Consider the following 16,621-nt stretch of genomic DNA (forward strand, 5'->3'; position numbering starts at 1 on the left):
AAAACATGTTCCTGAAATAATATTGTGGAACTGGAATTCGTCAAGGACAACGAGTGACCAGCAGGACTCTAAATTCAGAACTGGTAGACTACTTACACGAAATGAATGAACCATCAAGTAGACAGTGCGCAATTTAATACAAGAAGGTAGTCCGACGGGCATTGGGGTGAACTCACATTGGCATCTTGGCCAGCAAAAGTGCCTCAACGGCACCCATTCAGATTTTGCTCTAAGTTACAGAACCAGCGAACAGTCCATGAGTGTTCTGGTAGTTTTGAGTTATCATTAGCCACAGGCTTGGTCTCCAAGTTTACAGTTAGACGATTCGAAGGAAACAAGTTAAAAGTGTATGTTTTTAACATCGGCCTTGAAGCCCCCAAGGAATCAGTAAAATTTAAGACACTGACTTCGGGAAAAGTTAATGGAAGTCAGAGCGACATCTGGGCAGCCCTTTATCTGTTTCCCGTACCTAATCTAATCCATATATATTACAAAAATGTATGTACGTGTGTAAGTATGTATGTTCCACATATGCCCATAAACCAGTGGATCGATTTCTACCAAGCTTGGCATACATATCACTCACCGTCTAGAAAAAGCGATGTGGGAGTAAGAGCCGTCTACCTATCGAAGTAGTGAGGATAGGCGTGAGAAAGACGTGTAACACAAGACGTGCCAGTACCTAAAATTATTTCAGTCCCTATTTGCAACAATCTTTACATATAATTTTAAGACCTTATGAAACGTTTCTCGCCGACCTGTAAAAAATTATGAAAAGAATAAAAGTGTATCGCTTTTGACATTCTCGCTGTTCTTGCAGTAAAACTGCCGTGTCAGGCTTGAAAGTATAATTATTTTTTTACAAAGACTTCTTCGCTACTATCTGTATTCGCGACAAATTATGTAGACAGTATTCGCACACATCACTGCATGTACCTACTAAACTGTGTAATCGTACGACACATAGTTCAGGAGATATGACGTCATAAAGACAGAGATGCGTGAAAAAGGCCGCTTCATGCATTACTCTCCAATTTATTACTTCTATGCTACTAAATCTCCGCCCCACGCATTACATTCAAATTTATTTCTTCTTTGCTACTAACTCTATTCGCAACACATTTCGCAAACAGTATACTCATGTACTACTGAATGCACCTACAAAAATTATATCTTTTTACGAGACAACGCGACATAGACATTGAGAAGTTTGAAACCGAGACTATAGAGCGAAAGTCGTTAGAGTTGCAGGTGACCTCTGTGTGTAATATATATATATATATATATATATATATATATATATATATATATATATATATATATATATATACTGTGTGTGAGACACGTGCGTACGTGGGCAAAGCGACGGGCGAAAAGCTCCTCCTAAACATTGGATCGATTTCAACCAAATATGGTACATATACTACTTGATATCTACAAATAAGTTCTGTGTGGCTAATAATCAGTAACCTGGTCTAGGATAGGTAATGTGGCGAGAGAGGGCAGGTAGATATGGAGAGACTGAGAGGGAGAGAAAGAGATTTACACAGATCGGGAGAAGAGGAGATAGGGAGAGAAAAGGGATAGAGGATGAAGGAGGAGGAAATTGGCTAACAGAAGATTCAAATAAATCCGCACCCGGGTGATGCCAGGTTCTCAGCTACTAAACTCTTTAAAAATGGGGGTTAAAAGTGCAATCCCGCCAGTAATGTATTTTGAGAGCTATCAAGAGTCCATTACAAACTTGGAGGGACCATCAACACGATGCTGCATCAAATGAAAGTATTTAAGTTGCTGTTAATGATGCATAGATTGTTAAGAAATAACTTGAACACAGAAGTGATGCTTGTAACATTTTGAACGAATGTGCATTTCCGCCTCTCAATGATTTGGAGAGTCAAAGGTTTATAAACAAAGACTATTGACCCATGACCTAACAGTCAATCCCAGGTTGTACGATACCTGAAGATGATAGGGCAGCCGTTACTAGCAGTATCAAGGCAATACATGGTATACGATGTAACCATCAAAATAGCGTTTTAGTCGCTGTCTGCTAACTTACAACCCGTATCTCAGAAATGTCCACGTATGAGGTCGTTCATGGTGACATGTAGGAGGCGCTCCAGAGAGAAGTCTTCAAATGCGATTGATGATATCTCCAGTGGAAGCATTAACTGATTCACTATCTGAAACAACATAACAATCACCAATGCAATTAAATGAACCTGCTGTAACGAGAAATATGAATCGAGTTTTGATTGAAAAATCAAAGAGAAAAATTTCAGCGAGTAGTAACGAAGAGCGGTTGCAACATCCGAGTACAGAGACCTTAATAGCTTATATAATAGTTAACAAGTGGAAGGACAGACTGAAGATACAGCTAGTGTATGGATCGTCGAAGTAGTACAGGACGTTCAGTAGCTGAAGATTTTAGAGTCAAGTAGAACAAACCAAACATATAGGAAAAGGGACAAGAAGCGTGATCTCAGGTCAAATTCTGGGCCAGTTACAAGATCAGGAAATGAAAGCAAATAACTGACTTGTGCACTTCAATATAATGATGGTACAATAGGAAAGGATTTCTACAACGAAAGCGAATGACAATATGCTTTGATTTCGACACCACGTCAAAATTGAACAAACGGAGACAGAAACATAAATTACAGAACAATAAATTACTGATATTTTAAGAGCCAAGGAATATAAAATCATCAACAGAGTGAATAATGTTTTATTACAGTTTTTTTTTTTTAATTTGACAGACTGAAAACTTTTCCTTCCTATAAAATTTTAAAAAACAAATAATTTTGAATAAATTAAAAAACAATAAAAGCCGACAAAAAAATTAAGATTCCGCATCGAAAGAAACCGTTACGCCTAGCACTTTCAACCATTTTCAAGGATAATTTTAATAAACAAGACGAAAGAAAAACAACCTGTCACTCACAAGACAAAATTAGGAAATTTGTGGTACGGTCTTATGGGACCAAACTACTTAGGTCATCGGTCCCTACGCCTACACACAATCTAGCTTACGTTATGGACAACACACACACCCATGCCCGATGGAGGACCCGCACCTGCGACGGGGAAAGCCGCATGGACCGTGACAAGGTGCCTCAGACAGCTGGGCTAATCAATAACCAGACACACATGGACGAATGAAAACATTAACGTGTAAGGAGGAACAAGAATGTTATACGTGAAGGTTTTCTTTAAAAGAAATTACCACTACCAGTCACCAACTTTGTCAACTATTGTATTACTTCTTTATTTAATGACAAGTTTCGAGGGTTAAACCTCATCTTCAGGCTAAATGGCATTAAAAACACTTTTACAATGAGGTCCTACTGGTATTACATAGTCTTCTCGTAAATGCCGTGGTCATCTTTGTTCTTCTGACGTGGCAGTCTCGTTGTGATATGTTGCGTTGTATCCATTTCTGTGGGTCTCTTGGTCACTTTTCAAAAATTGTCGCTAACATATCATTAACTAGGAAACACGATCACAAACAGTTGTATAGTGCAGTGGATGAGTGTCCTGCACTACACAACTGTGCAACATTTAGATATACCAAGTGCTCTCGTACTCACTAACGCCCTCTGGGTGCAAACTTTCTCTCTTCAAGTGCTTTTGCACTCATTTACACCCTCCGGTCACAAAAATTTTGTATTACGAAATTGACTCCCGAATTGCGAATTTCTTGACGTCATGTGATACATGAAAGATTGTGCCGGAACATGACTCGAACCTCGGTTTCCCACTTATCGCGAGTGGCTACTTCGGACTGATTCAGACATCCATATGCCACACATTGTGTACTTCCCTCAATGCTCACACATTATGTGATTCCCGCAACCGTGAGAATGAGACTCAAGGAATCAAAGTTAGTGTTATTAAGGTCGTTTTCGCCCATCGAGGCGTGCAATACTTATTTCGTATTACAATGTCATTTTCTTCTGACATGCGTGTCTGGACGAACAGACATTGTGAAATAAAATAAGTCCGACAATTTTATTTTTGACACTCTCACAGTAAGCTACACCATTCGGGTACAACAATTTTCCTTCCCAGTGCTCTCGCGCTCACGTACGCTATCCGGGCGCAACAGTTATCTTTTTCTAGTGTCCTCACGCCTATTTACCCCTCCAGGCATAGCGTGGTTTTACTTTTACGTCGCAGTTACTCTCACTTTCATCCTCCGCAACACTCTACGCTATCCAGATGTTCTTTGCAGTTTGCTCGGATACTTTCGCAACACTTTCAGCTTTCGGGGCACCCTATTTCTGCTCCTGCTATTGTCATTACTGATTCAGTCCAGACAGTTCTCTCCTCACTTGCCTCCAACTACTGCAGATCCACACAACACAGCCTCCGCGTTGATCCTGAATTGGAGTCTGTGGACACGGGTACTGGTCTACATCTCCTACACCTCGAGCCGCTTCCTATGGGTGGCAGCGCGTGGCAGATCATCGCCCTACATTTTCCTATCGTGTCGCCGCCATTTTTTGGGGAGAAGAAAAGGACTGGGGCGTCATTCGCCACAAGGATAGCTTCTTTATCCCTTCCCTGAGGGAAAGGACTGCCGTGACTCCGCTTGTCGCCAACCGGTCTTACACCACTTTCCAGCGGGTGGCCTAAGCGTCAGCTGCAGGGGCCACCTCAGCAAGTGCCAAGTCAGACACTTCGAGCGCCCGCCTTGGCAGCAGGCGACAGTAAGCTCATCACAACAGCTTTTGGCTTCGGAGGGGTCCTGTGTGTCAAATACCGTAGCGTCTCCAACGTATTCAGGCTGGTATTCAGTAGTGTCAGGTGAGTGCATTCCTTGAAAGCCGTCGGGGTTTCTCTGTCCTCAATAGTCACTCTCTTTGTAAATTGGGCAAAACTATACTGACGAATTGCATGCCAATTTAACATTCATCTTTCACTTCTGTAAATTAGTTTCCGTAAAAAATATGTTTTTACGTATCAGTGTACTAACTGTGCTTCACTTTGGTCGTACCTTCACTTCGGATGTATTGTCTTACTTGCAGCTTTAAGTCTCTCTCCTTCCCTGAAGTTATTCTAGATGCGAAGCGAATACAGCAATTGATGAAAGAATTCCGCATTATGGAAGACACTTTTATGCAAGAACGGAAAATAAGTTGAGCTGCAACAGGTCAAAAATGATTTTTAAAAATATCATCTTGTCAAACTCATCTCACAGTTTTTCTGAACTTTTAATTCTCTTGATATAATGGACTGAGCGCTATAGCATTGTTGTACAGATTCTTTAACTAACTGACTTAGGCAGATTATCCTCCGTCATCACGTACTGCCGCCCAGGATTTTGTTGTAGGTGATTAGTAAGGATATGCGGGACACTCAAGTGTCTTGTGTTCTCTGAAATTTTGGTTTATTTGGTCCTCCTCTTTTCTGCAAAATCAGCGCTTGTTTCCAGTGTAATACTGCTTCGGGGAGTATTTCTGATATTTCTACCTATAATTTCTTCGTTCTCTAAACCATCAATACCTATAAGAAACCTGATAGATATGGTTAGTATTTATCATTATAATGACGAAGTTGTGAGATATTAGTCCGAACATGAAAACGTTGTCACTTATTCACCTCGTGGGGCGGAACTATCCACGATAGATCATAACTTTGCCGTTTATCGATCTAAAACACTAATAGCCTCACAGATAACATCAGCAAGCCACAGTATGGATTATGATGGAGTGCACTTCATGCCAACAGCATTGATTTTCTGTCATATTCAGTTCCCGCGCTGAATGAGGGAAGAAGATTTAACAAACATGATACAGTGCGTTCACCAATCTCTCTTAGCTTATTCCCATGAAGCCTGTGGCAGACAGGAAGCAGTATGTGGCTCCGTGGTCCGACGAAAAGGGAGGCGTTGACGTCCAACGTCACCTTTCCGTCAAAACCACGTTCCAGGAAAACTTGTATCAAGGTGAACCTGCGCCATTTTTTATGGTAGAGGTACAGTCCTCTACCGTATTAGGAGAAAAATTTCTTCCTCTAAATATCGTTTCTTTGCTCATATAAAAATTCTGTGGACAACAGTCTTTGATTCTTGTCACAAGAGTTGTCCCTTGTAGAGATTACAGTATTACACAGAGAACAATTTTTACCAGTTGTTCTTCTCATCTGTCGCTGGCAGGCAACCTTGATCTTTCGGGAAGTTTGCACTGATTGTCACAGCAAGCAGTTGTTGTCGAATATCTTTTAAATATTCCTATACAACATTTATGCTCTTAGGTGACATCCTCATTACCAGAAGCCTTCTCAAAGTTTAGTTTTTCAAAATAAATGCTCACTACTAGATTGGTTGAAACTAATTTAATTATTCGTCATTTTTAGATACAAGCATTTTAGGGCGTCCTGTGTAAATACAAAACGGGAATTGAAACGGCTAGCATAGGTAAAGAGCTGCTTTCAATGACATAGTAATATGTGCTGATTTCCTTGGTCTGTGTCCTCAGGAAGTGATATCAAAATCGATCGGCTTATTGGCAATGTACGAGAAGTTTACAACAATCGAACATTTTCGATCCCAACCAAATATCTGCGAAGCTCTTAAACTGTCTCACGGAAACCGACTTGCAGAATTGTTTATTAGTACAGGGAAAAATGCAGACATTGGTGGACTTTTATTGTTCCTACCTTAAGCTCGAAGATCCTTAAGGTAATTTGTGGATACACATACATGAATTTCCTTAGGATTTGAGGGGTGGGGGGTGTGGGAAGGATCACACTGTATGGAACATAGCTCCTACACTCTTACTCACATCAACTTGTTCCCCACGTTATTTCAATCTTCCTTCAGAGTGATAAAAAATGAAAACCTCAACGACAGTAAGCATTTCGTTAGTTAAATGTTGTGTCATGTACAATCTTTTGGAGTTTCAATATTGAAGTTAATTTCAGTTTTTTCAGGAAAATAGAAACGGGAGGATGCTAAGTCGGAACGGCATTGTGATTCAAAATATGTCAGTGACTTGGGTGCTCACAAACTGTTCCGGGTTCTGACCTTATTGAATAGATTGAAAGACCATCTTCTTCTCTGGCATGAATTTCGGTTTTCGGTCTCGTCAGGTGTCATCTTCCAGCACTTTGAACTGACAGTTGCTTTAGGTTCAAAGGGATCCTAATGATTCACACCCTTTTTGTTTCACATGAAGATAGTGTCTATTCTTACGGATCAGCATTGGTGATGTTGCAGCTCTCGAAGAATGAAATTACACAAATCCAGACTACTAGTCGTTTACAGGCGTTGATAAATATCTATAGGAACAGTGGAAAATGTTTGCCACGACCGGGACTCGACCCTGGAGCTTCTGTTTCCATGGCAGACTATCCGACTGAGCCATCGAGGACACAGACGATAATGCAACTGCAAGGACGTATCTCTTCCACGCTCACTGTAAGACCCACATTTCCAACGTACTGTCCACACACTACATTTGTGGTGCCCGTGCCCACTATACTCATTGCTCGCGAGAGTCAATCTACCGATTCCCGTAATAGTTTGAGCAATGTAAGTGCATCTGCACTGAAGAAGATCATTGGCCGGTAAGCCTTATCTATATGAAGATACTATCTGTTCTTTCGGACAGGACTAAAAGAAAAGATACCATGTTCAAATGGTCGGATAGAGAATCTGCCATGTAAGCAGGAGCTCCAGGGTCGAGTCCCGGTGGGGGCACACATTTTAAAGTGTTCCTATTGATATTTATCAATGCCTGTAAGCAACTAATCGACTGGATTTCAGTGTAATTTCACTCTGTATTTCAGGAGACAAAAAATTACGCTTGAAAATTGTAAGCCATCAGCTAGAAACCGTGTGAAATAATGAATATTATTTCACGAGTTTTAGGTCGCTAACAAGCATTGTTTTCCTTTGCTTTGGAAGACACATCTATGGGTGAATACTACCATCATATTTGTACACTGTGTTTTGAGGTGGAACCCTAGTAACCAATCAGGTGACCGATTTCCTTACATCCATCTTCAAGGGATAACGGGACAGCAGCTTTCGTGTTTATGCGTGACAACAGTAAAACCGTCAGCTGCATATGTGACTTCCCTTTAATTGCTATTCACGATCTTCAGGTACACCACGCCAAAGGGTGAGCACGTTTTCAACGGTAATCAGCAGCACACTTCTAGTAAAAAGACCAAATACATCAAGTCTGGTGCGTCTCGTTCCGGCATCTCAACTAAGACGGCAGGTCGGTCAAGATTTAACTTGTCCATGCGAACAGACAAAGTATCGCTTCTCTTCCGTTGATCGTTGAGCCGCACTTCTCTTGGTGCGGACGCGGCGTGCAACCAATGTGATTCAGTTTGCTAAGTTTAAAGGCTTTTGTCTGTTTACCTGCAAAGTCATCGACTTCTAAATTACAGCATTTAGGAATTCACGCTGAGAGCGTTTACTTTACTGTCCCACTAACTTATTATTATCATTAGGGTTGTAGATTACATGGGATTGCCTTCTGTCCTTTTTTAAATAATGTATTCTATTGTATTTTCATTTCGTCCCTGCACCAATAAACAATTCTGAAAATCGATTTTCGTGAGGCAGCGTGAGACTTTGGCCACGTTTGCCTTTGGGGCGCAAAAGCACTGGTGTAGTAAACTTCTAGCAGCTATTATTCAACAACAACCGGAAGTTATTTCTAATTCTCTATAATTATTTGTCATTTAGATGTCACAAATTATTATGCTTTCCATACAAAATACCCACGTATCAGGAAAAAAAATTGTTTTCGGCTATATACAAACCTTTACAGGAACACGAGCGGCTCGGTGATATCAAATCACATTTCCAAGTGTACATACGTCAGTAAAACATTTAAGTTCTTATACAGGAAAGAGGGCGACTCAACATTCTCAAAATAAAATACTGTTACACGTCACAAGCAATGCGTCATAGTTAAAACGGACCATTTGAGAAACTGACATGTTGAAAGTGCGTTTACTTCACACCAGGAGGCAGCCGACAGCAACCTTCCCACCGCCTTGCCGTGCAGGAGCCCACCGATAAACTACCATCAGCAAACAAAATATTTCTTTCTTTGCACGCTTATTTATTTTAGCTGCTGATACTTTTGAGAGACATACAGCCTTCTTCAATATATTGAAAGTAGGTTCAGTGATGTGATTCACGCTATTTACAGATAGGAGTTAGTCCAGACAAAATGCAGTCTACATCTGCATCGTACGAGTTCTCTCCATAAATGAGATCTAAACAACACTTTCAGGTTGTGATAGAGCTATCGAACGTCATCATCATAATGTTCCACTACTTATGTACAAGTGTAAGATGCTCTTATGCTAAAGTCATACCAGTTATGTATTCAGCTACAGTTCAAATATGAAATAAGGAGCTTCATCGTCATATTAATTCAGTGCTGCGGGTAACTTTCGAATGCGTTTTTTTTTCTTAATGACCACGGGCGATTTGATGGAGATTTTGTGAGGAATGACAGCAGAGATAGATCATTCTGAGACTTCCATGCCGTGTACGTTATTTTCTTAATAACTTGAAAGCCGCACGTACCGCCTCTCACTACTTACGTCTACCCTATCGCCTTTATACGCCGGAAGGATTTAAGTTGGGGCAGTTTACTACGAGGCGGGGAATTCAATAACACACCTCTGTTTCATACGCGTTTTGTTGTCATAAGTTACGTCAGTACACTCCCCGGAAGCTGCTACCTATTGAAAGACAACACCACCATGTAAAACCATTATCCAACGGATAGACGAGTAACAGAAATTCATAAATATTTGAATACAGTTACGAATTTCGTATGCACGAGTAGAGTCGTGTAAAATGTGTAACAGTTTCAAAAACTGGGTCTTAACGGATATAAATGAAATAGATGCCAACTAGTAGCGTACCACAGGTAATTATTTAAGTCAAAAACAGGAGCAACAAAGTCAATAAAATTATCAAAATTAATAGTGCCGAAAGTAATTAGGGAACGTTATTGATCAACACCGTTGTATTTGGCTGAGCGAACACTATTTAATGTCATTATATAATTTTACGTAATTATTTTATTTCAGATCCCAGCTACGATTAATTAATAACCACCAATAAACCTTAAGCAGCGGATCTTTAGTATAAAGTTTATTTTATTTAGTTATATGCGTTTTTGGTGCAGGCACTTAGAATGAGGAATTAATATTTTTCATAAGTAAACCATAATGAATGTGCCATTGAAACAACGTACCGCCTTGTAGAGTGGTAAATTCACATTAAAACGTATTTGATGTGTGTAGGGATAGTTGTAATGGTTAATAAGTTAGAAGCTAGGAACTGTTTCATTCAGTCATAAATATCAATATAATGGTTGATAAATTCAGTCATCAGCACATTGATGGTTTTAGTTTTTCTGTATGTCTTAGATTTGAAAAATTATTTGAACTTACGTGTTTCGAAATCGTTAGCTACCTTATTTTATTCCTAAAAAAGGAAAAAAAGTCGGGTTACTGCTGCAGTGCCACAAAAAAAATTTTGCCAAGCTGCTTATTCATGTAATTTAATATTTTCTGTAGTCGACTACGATGTACGAGTACTTAAAGATTTCACCGTCAGCTGCACTTGTAGAATTCAGTGTAGTGCTGAAGTATTGTCTGACGATTTTAATCTCTTTAGAAATTCTTACACAGTTATACAATTTTAGGTGGGCAGTTGATACGTAGATAAAAAAGGGCATTAGCAGTGACAGAGTTCGACTTTTCTGTCGATCGGTCCGCGCAAACACTGAGTTTAGACACGCTTCCACGTGATCGGGCTTTCACTGTTATTACACTGCATGCTATTCTATTGAGAGCTTTAGGCTGGTTTCGAGTAATCCGAACTATTTGTTAAATGTAAAGGCACTTCTATGTCAGACACAGCTGTCAATAATGTTCTGCCACTTTTATATTAATTTTTATAGAACACTGCATAAAAGTGGGACGTATTTCACCGATGTGTGTTCACTGCGGAGAGAGACCCGAGTAACTTAGAAGTGAGATCACACATTCGTCCGCCGCCGCAGAGAGAAGCATGGAAAGGCCCAAAGATGAGGATGCTTGCTGCAAGATGCAGACATTAGTACAAGATCAACATAACCTGTCTGAGAAACTCATGCATTCAGTATGTGAATCCATAAATGCTCACTATGCTCACTTTCCTCACTACCATAAATTAACGGTTTTGATATTACAAAAGAAGTGTGTGAAATCTTATGGGACTTAACTGCTAAGGTCATCAGTCCCTAAGGTTACACACTACTTAACCTAAATTATCCTAAGGACAAACACACACACATGCACGAGGGAGGACTCGAACTTCCACTGGGACCAGCCGCACAGTCTGACTGCAGCACCCTAGACCGCTCGGCTATTTGGTATTACACCTGATCTCACTTTGGTAACCGTAACGTTTAATGGCCCTGAGTGTGTATGCGTGTGTGTGTGTGTCTGTGGCAAAAACGTATGCCAAGAAGGAATTTTTCTGTTCATTAGACGTTCTTCTGAGTAGACTAGAAATTCTTCGAAATGTTTGGCGCGATCGACTGCGCTGGCAACTATCAGAGATGAGTAAGAGAGACAGGAGATATGCAAAACAGACGGAAGAATGGGAGTAACATATTGGATATGTGTTACAAATTGTGATCCTCGGAGGTATGTAAATTTCTGAGCAAGACAAATTCTAAGTAAATGGCCGAAGCAAATATTTGTTGCTTTGTGTATATGTAAGTGGATAATTCGCTCAACGTCAACCTATTTTGGAAGTTCAAGTTCTTCATTTGTCAACCCATTACTTTATAAGTTAACATACGTGTGCTCACTATTACACGGTAACCAAAGGTCGGATACGACATGCGCATAGTTACTGCCAGTAACGAAAGTAACGATTAAGAAATACTTCGTTACAGGAAGGTGGTTCATCAGTACTGTGTGACGTACGTATCTGCTACTTTTACTGTACAAACCTTTCCACCTCGATCGAATCGAGGAAGTAGTCAAGGTGGGTTGCTCTTTCTATCACTGGATCTCAGCTCATTGAATTTCTGATTTTGGGCATAAGAGACTGCCGTGTATATGAGTTCCATCCGAGGTATGCATTAACTATAACGCTGTACGCGGTGGTGTATGATATGGATAGAGTGGTCTGTGGCATGAAACCACTCCACTATATATACGTCTACTAGAATGTCAGAAATGGTATCCAATAGTTTGTCACTGCAATATTACATTTAACTGCGGTATTTTCCTTTAGAAATAATAAAAATATATCAACAAGTTTACTTCATAGCTAAAATGTGCTCCGTTTACTCTTTCTGCCATTCCGTCACAGAATCTAAGAGCTTTGGAGGTATGCAATTGACCCTCGATATGAGTAAACGTTTCACTGATGGAAGCGTTGAAGATTTAAACTGTCGGACGATAGTCCAACATTTATAAATCTGGCAGCTACTGTCCAAGTGAAGCAAGAGTGAAATACGATTTAAGGAAGGGGTATTCAACTCTCCTCTAGGAGACACCATAATAACTAAAAACAGAAAATATTAATTTAAAGAAAAATAATTACAAAATGAATTTTTAGACTGTTAGGAGAAGCAAGGTATATAATCAGTTGTCAAAAATCACTTGGCCCGGTGTCCGTTCACAGTGAGTTACTCGCATTTGCCAAGAGGTTACATCTCTCCTAGTTCTCTGCAGTAATACGTATCATTGACAACATAGAAAGGCACTTCAGAAAATTATAAAATTTATGCGCTTCTTAATGAGAGTCATACATACAACTGGAAGTACAAAACTTCCCTCTCAAATATGAGAAAAGAAAGTACTCAATGAAAAATTATCAGTACATCTACAAATCTAGTAAGAAGAACTATATAGATAAGTGAACTTTATGAATAGAGTGTTCCTTCAAAGTTTGAATCTTCCACTCTGGGACTTAGTACGAATTGTTCTGAAAGAAAACTCACATTCATACATGACAATTTCATATCATATCAGTTTAGTATACAACAAAAACGTCTGTTCCTTTGTGTCAGTTTCCAAACGGATGAATATGTAACGTTAGTTTTGTTACTGGTGTTGCCGAAAACGTATGTAATGTGAATCGTTAAAGTCGTCAAACCACAGTCACTGAAACAACAAGATTTTTGAAATGTTACGTAACTACTTACGACGCACTAAGTCATCCTTTTTAAATGTAATCACGAACCTAGAAAACAGCATTAATAATTGCCACGATACTTCTTCAAATACAACGAAAAATATACTGAAACCAGTAAACTGGAGCAAAGGTAGCAGAAACGGTACAGAAGATGTCATGACGATTTTTGCTTGATCATACATTTAACACCTTAAAGCGGTGTAGATGAAAACGGCATTGGGATGAAAAATATTACTTACTGTTGAATTACGTCCTACTGTGATGCAATTATCATTTTGCAAATAGAGACTCACACGTCGAAGTATGGCTACAGTTATTAATGCAGTTTTCTAGGTGTGTGATTACATTCGAAAATGACGAATCAGTGCCTCGAAACTAGTTATGTAGTCTCTAAAAATTTTTATTGTTTTCGTGGCTGCGGCTTGACGACCGTTTGTTGTGTCAAATAAACATTTTACATTTTATGCAGTCACACTCCTTTATGACAGTTACGTTGAAATATAAAACGAAAGGCACTCTAATGAAAATATTAAACTAGCTTCCGCATGTGCACTATGTATCTTAATATAAAATGTGTGATTGAGGTAGCACTACATATTTCTTACTGCTACGCCACAAATTCGGTGAACGTTTCCTCAGCTGGATAACTTTCGTTGTAGCTGCTCTATGCAGTGTTGTGAGTTTCAGATGAGAAACACTGCCATTAGATCGATAAAAGGAACTTCATGAATAAATTATGCCGACGCATTCTGAAGCAATCTCAGTTGTTTAGTGAACAAATACTGATGTTTACAAGAGTAAATTGAAATATTAATTGAAGACAAACACATTACATCGTGATTTGAATCTGTTTAATAGGCTTTTGACACAAAGTGCGCCGACAGGGAAGCCACGTCACGGAGGGGTAGACATATTGGAAGCAGAAATCACGATGCGGTATGCTAATTCCTTTATTCATGAAACACGACAGGGTCGTGCGTTCGTATACACAAAACGCAATGTAAATCCTCTGCAACGCGTTCGGATCGAGTACCGAAAATCCGACACTGTTTGTTGAGAACAGCAGGCTGTTTTGAGTGTAACACAGATTATCTCTACGTACAACTAAGATTTCACACACAAAATAACAACAGTGAAAGCTATTTGCAAAACGGGTATGTTAAGTTGAATGTTCTCTTCCTGCTGGGTTAAAAGGCATCTTTGCTAATACAGTATTATAAGTTTGTTATATGCCTGACAGTACGAAGCTATTACAAATTTAGGTCTGCAGCAAAAATGCAAAATAATAAATGCCTATGCCGCGTTTGGTAAAGGGCGACATTGATGATTTGTTACATAGTACTTTCATTGTAGTTAAGACAGTGGGTAGCTCTACGTAGAATCGTCCGCAGCTCGTGGTCGTGCGGTAGCGTTCTCGCTTCCCACGCCCGGGTTCCCAGGTTCGATTCCCGGCGGGGTCAGTGATTTTCTCTGCCTCGTGATGACTGGGTGTTGTGTGCTGACCTTATGTTAGTTAGGTTTAAGTAGTTCTAAGTTCTAGGGGACTGATGACCATAGATGTTAAGTCCCATTGTGCTCAGAGCCTACGTAGAATCTATCTGCAAACATCCATTTCGCAAACCATATTTATGCATTCTATATTCTTACCATAAAGATCACCGCGACCGACTTTCTTCCCATCTCTTTGCAATCCAAATTTGTGCTATACCTCTAGTGTCGGCGGTTCCTATGGGATACTAAGTCAAATACTAAGATATCATCCATTATTTTATTGTAGAAACTTTTCCTCGTTGGTTATAAGAAAATTTTAATAAAACCTCATCTACGTGCATTGTTACCCACATATGATTTAGAAGCAAAGCAAGTGAAAATACGACGACAGCATATTACTTTCTTGGTAGGCTTAAGCTCTTTGCCAGACAGAGAAATGAAACCAGAAACATGCTTTCCATGGTTCTTGTAACACTGCGGCTTAGCAATTTGATCTTCCGAGTAACTTCTATATCACATCATCCGCAGCAGAGGGGAATGTCAATTCTGAAGAGACAGCGTGTGTACAAAACGTTAGTTAAGTATTCAGAAGTTATACTGTTGTTGGAGAGAGTATCTACTTGAAGAAATATAGAGAATGAAACTAAAAGAACACTGTGATAATCAAATTACAAATATTGTTGAAAATCTTGTAGGTTTTAACTGTCCGTTTAAGTGGATTAGTGGTTAGCGTGCCTGACTGCTAGGCGGATGACGCGGGTTCTGTTCACGATAGTACAAGGTATTGTCCCAGGTGAGAGGCCTGGGTGGGGTCCAGTCAGTCTCGTGATGCCAGCTGCGAAGTTACGTGAACGAGCTGTAGAGGCTCCAACGTCTATGGTGAGTGACCTGCAGACCTACTCTCTCTATATTGCATCCGGATGACGCCTTGTAGTAGTGAATAACACGGTGGCCAAACGATATCATGGGGTCCTTTTGGACTGGTACTTACTTTGGAGGTTTTAAATGAAACATATACGAGCTGAGAAGCTCGGCATTGACCTGGTATTAATTTGGCCAATTTTCTATCGGAAAAGAAAACAAATAACGAACTGTGTTTGTAGTGACCTATCGAATGAATTTAATATCCGTGTTTTCAAAAAAACACATTTGCTATTATAAAACTGTCACATAAAGAAATATGCATGATTTATAAATGTATAAGTGCAGTGCTCCAACCAAGAAACATGAACCCGGACAGTTTCTTCACGCTGGGCGCAGCGCTTCGAGTGTCTACAACGCGATTTTGTAAACGTCTCTACGGCAACGCCTCTTGATAACTCTGCAGATGGGTATCGTTTCCGCCTACTGCCATTTGCACTTCGTAGATAAAAGCTGTCAAAAGCACTGCCTGATGTGAGGGATATCGTTAAGCTGACTCGACTGTGGGACTGTCAAGTTGTATTAACACTTCGTGCACAGTGCGGCATTGTTTCATATATCTCAGTGTTTATGACGTCAAATCTCTTAGACGCTGCGACGCACAAACATATATATGTGTAAGTACCGGGTGATCAAATAGTTAGTATAATTTTGAAAACTGAAGAAAACACGGAATAATGTAGATAGAGAGGTACAAATTGACACACATGCTTGGAATGACATGGGGTTTTATTAGAACCAAAAAAAAAAAATACAAACGTTCAAAAAATGTCCGACAGATGGCGCTTCACCTGATCAGAATAGCAATAATTAGCATAACAAAGTAAAACAAAGCAAAGATGTTCTTTACAGGAAATGCTCAATATGTGCCCCACCATTCCTTAACAATAGCTGTAGCCGAGGAATAATGTTGTGAACAGCACTCCGGAGTTATAGTGAGGCTTTGGCGTCGGATGTTGTCTTTCAGCATCCCTAGAGATGTCGGTCGATCACAATACACTTGCGACTTCAGGTAACGCC

Source organism: Schistocerca americana, chromosome 3 (genome assembly GCF_021461395.2).
Source record: "Schistocerca americana isolate TAMUIC-IGC-003095 chromosome 3, iqSchAmer2.1, whole genome shotgun sequence".
NCBI classification, from domain to species: domain Eukaryota; kingdom Metazoa; phylum Arthropoda; class Insecta; order Orthoptera; family Acrididae; genus Schistocerca; species Schistocerca americana.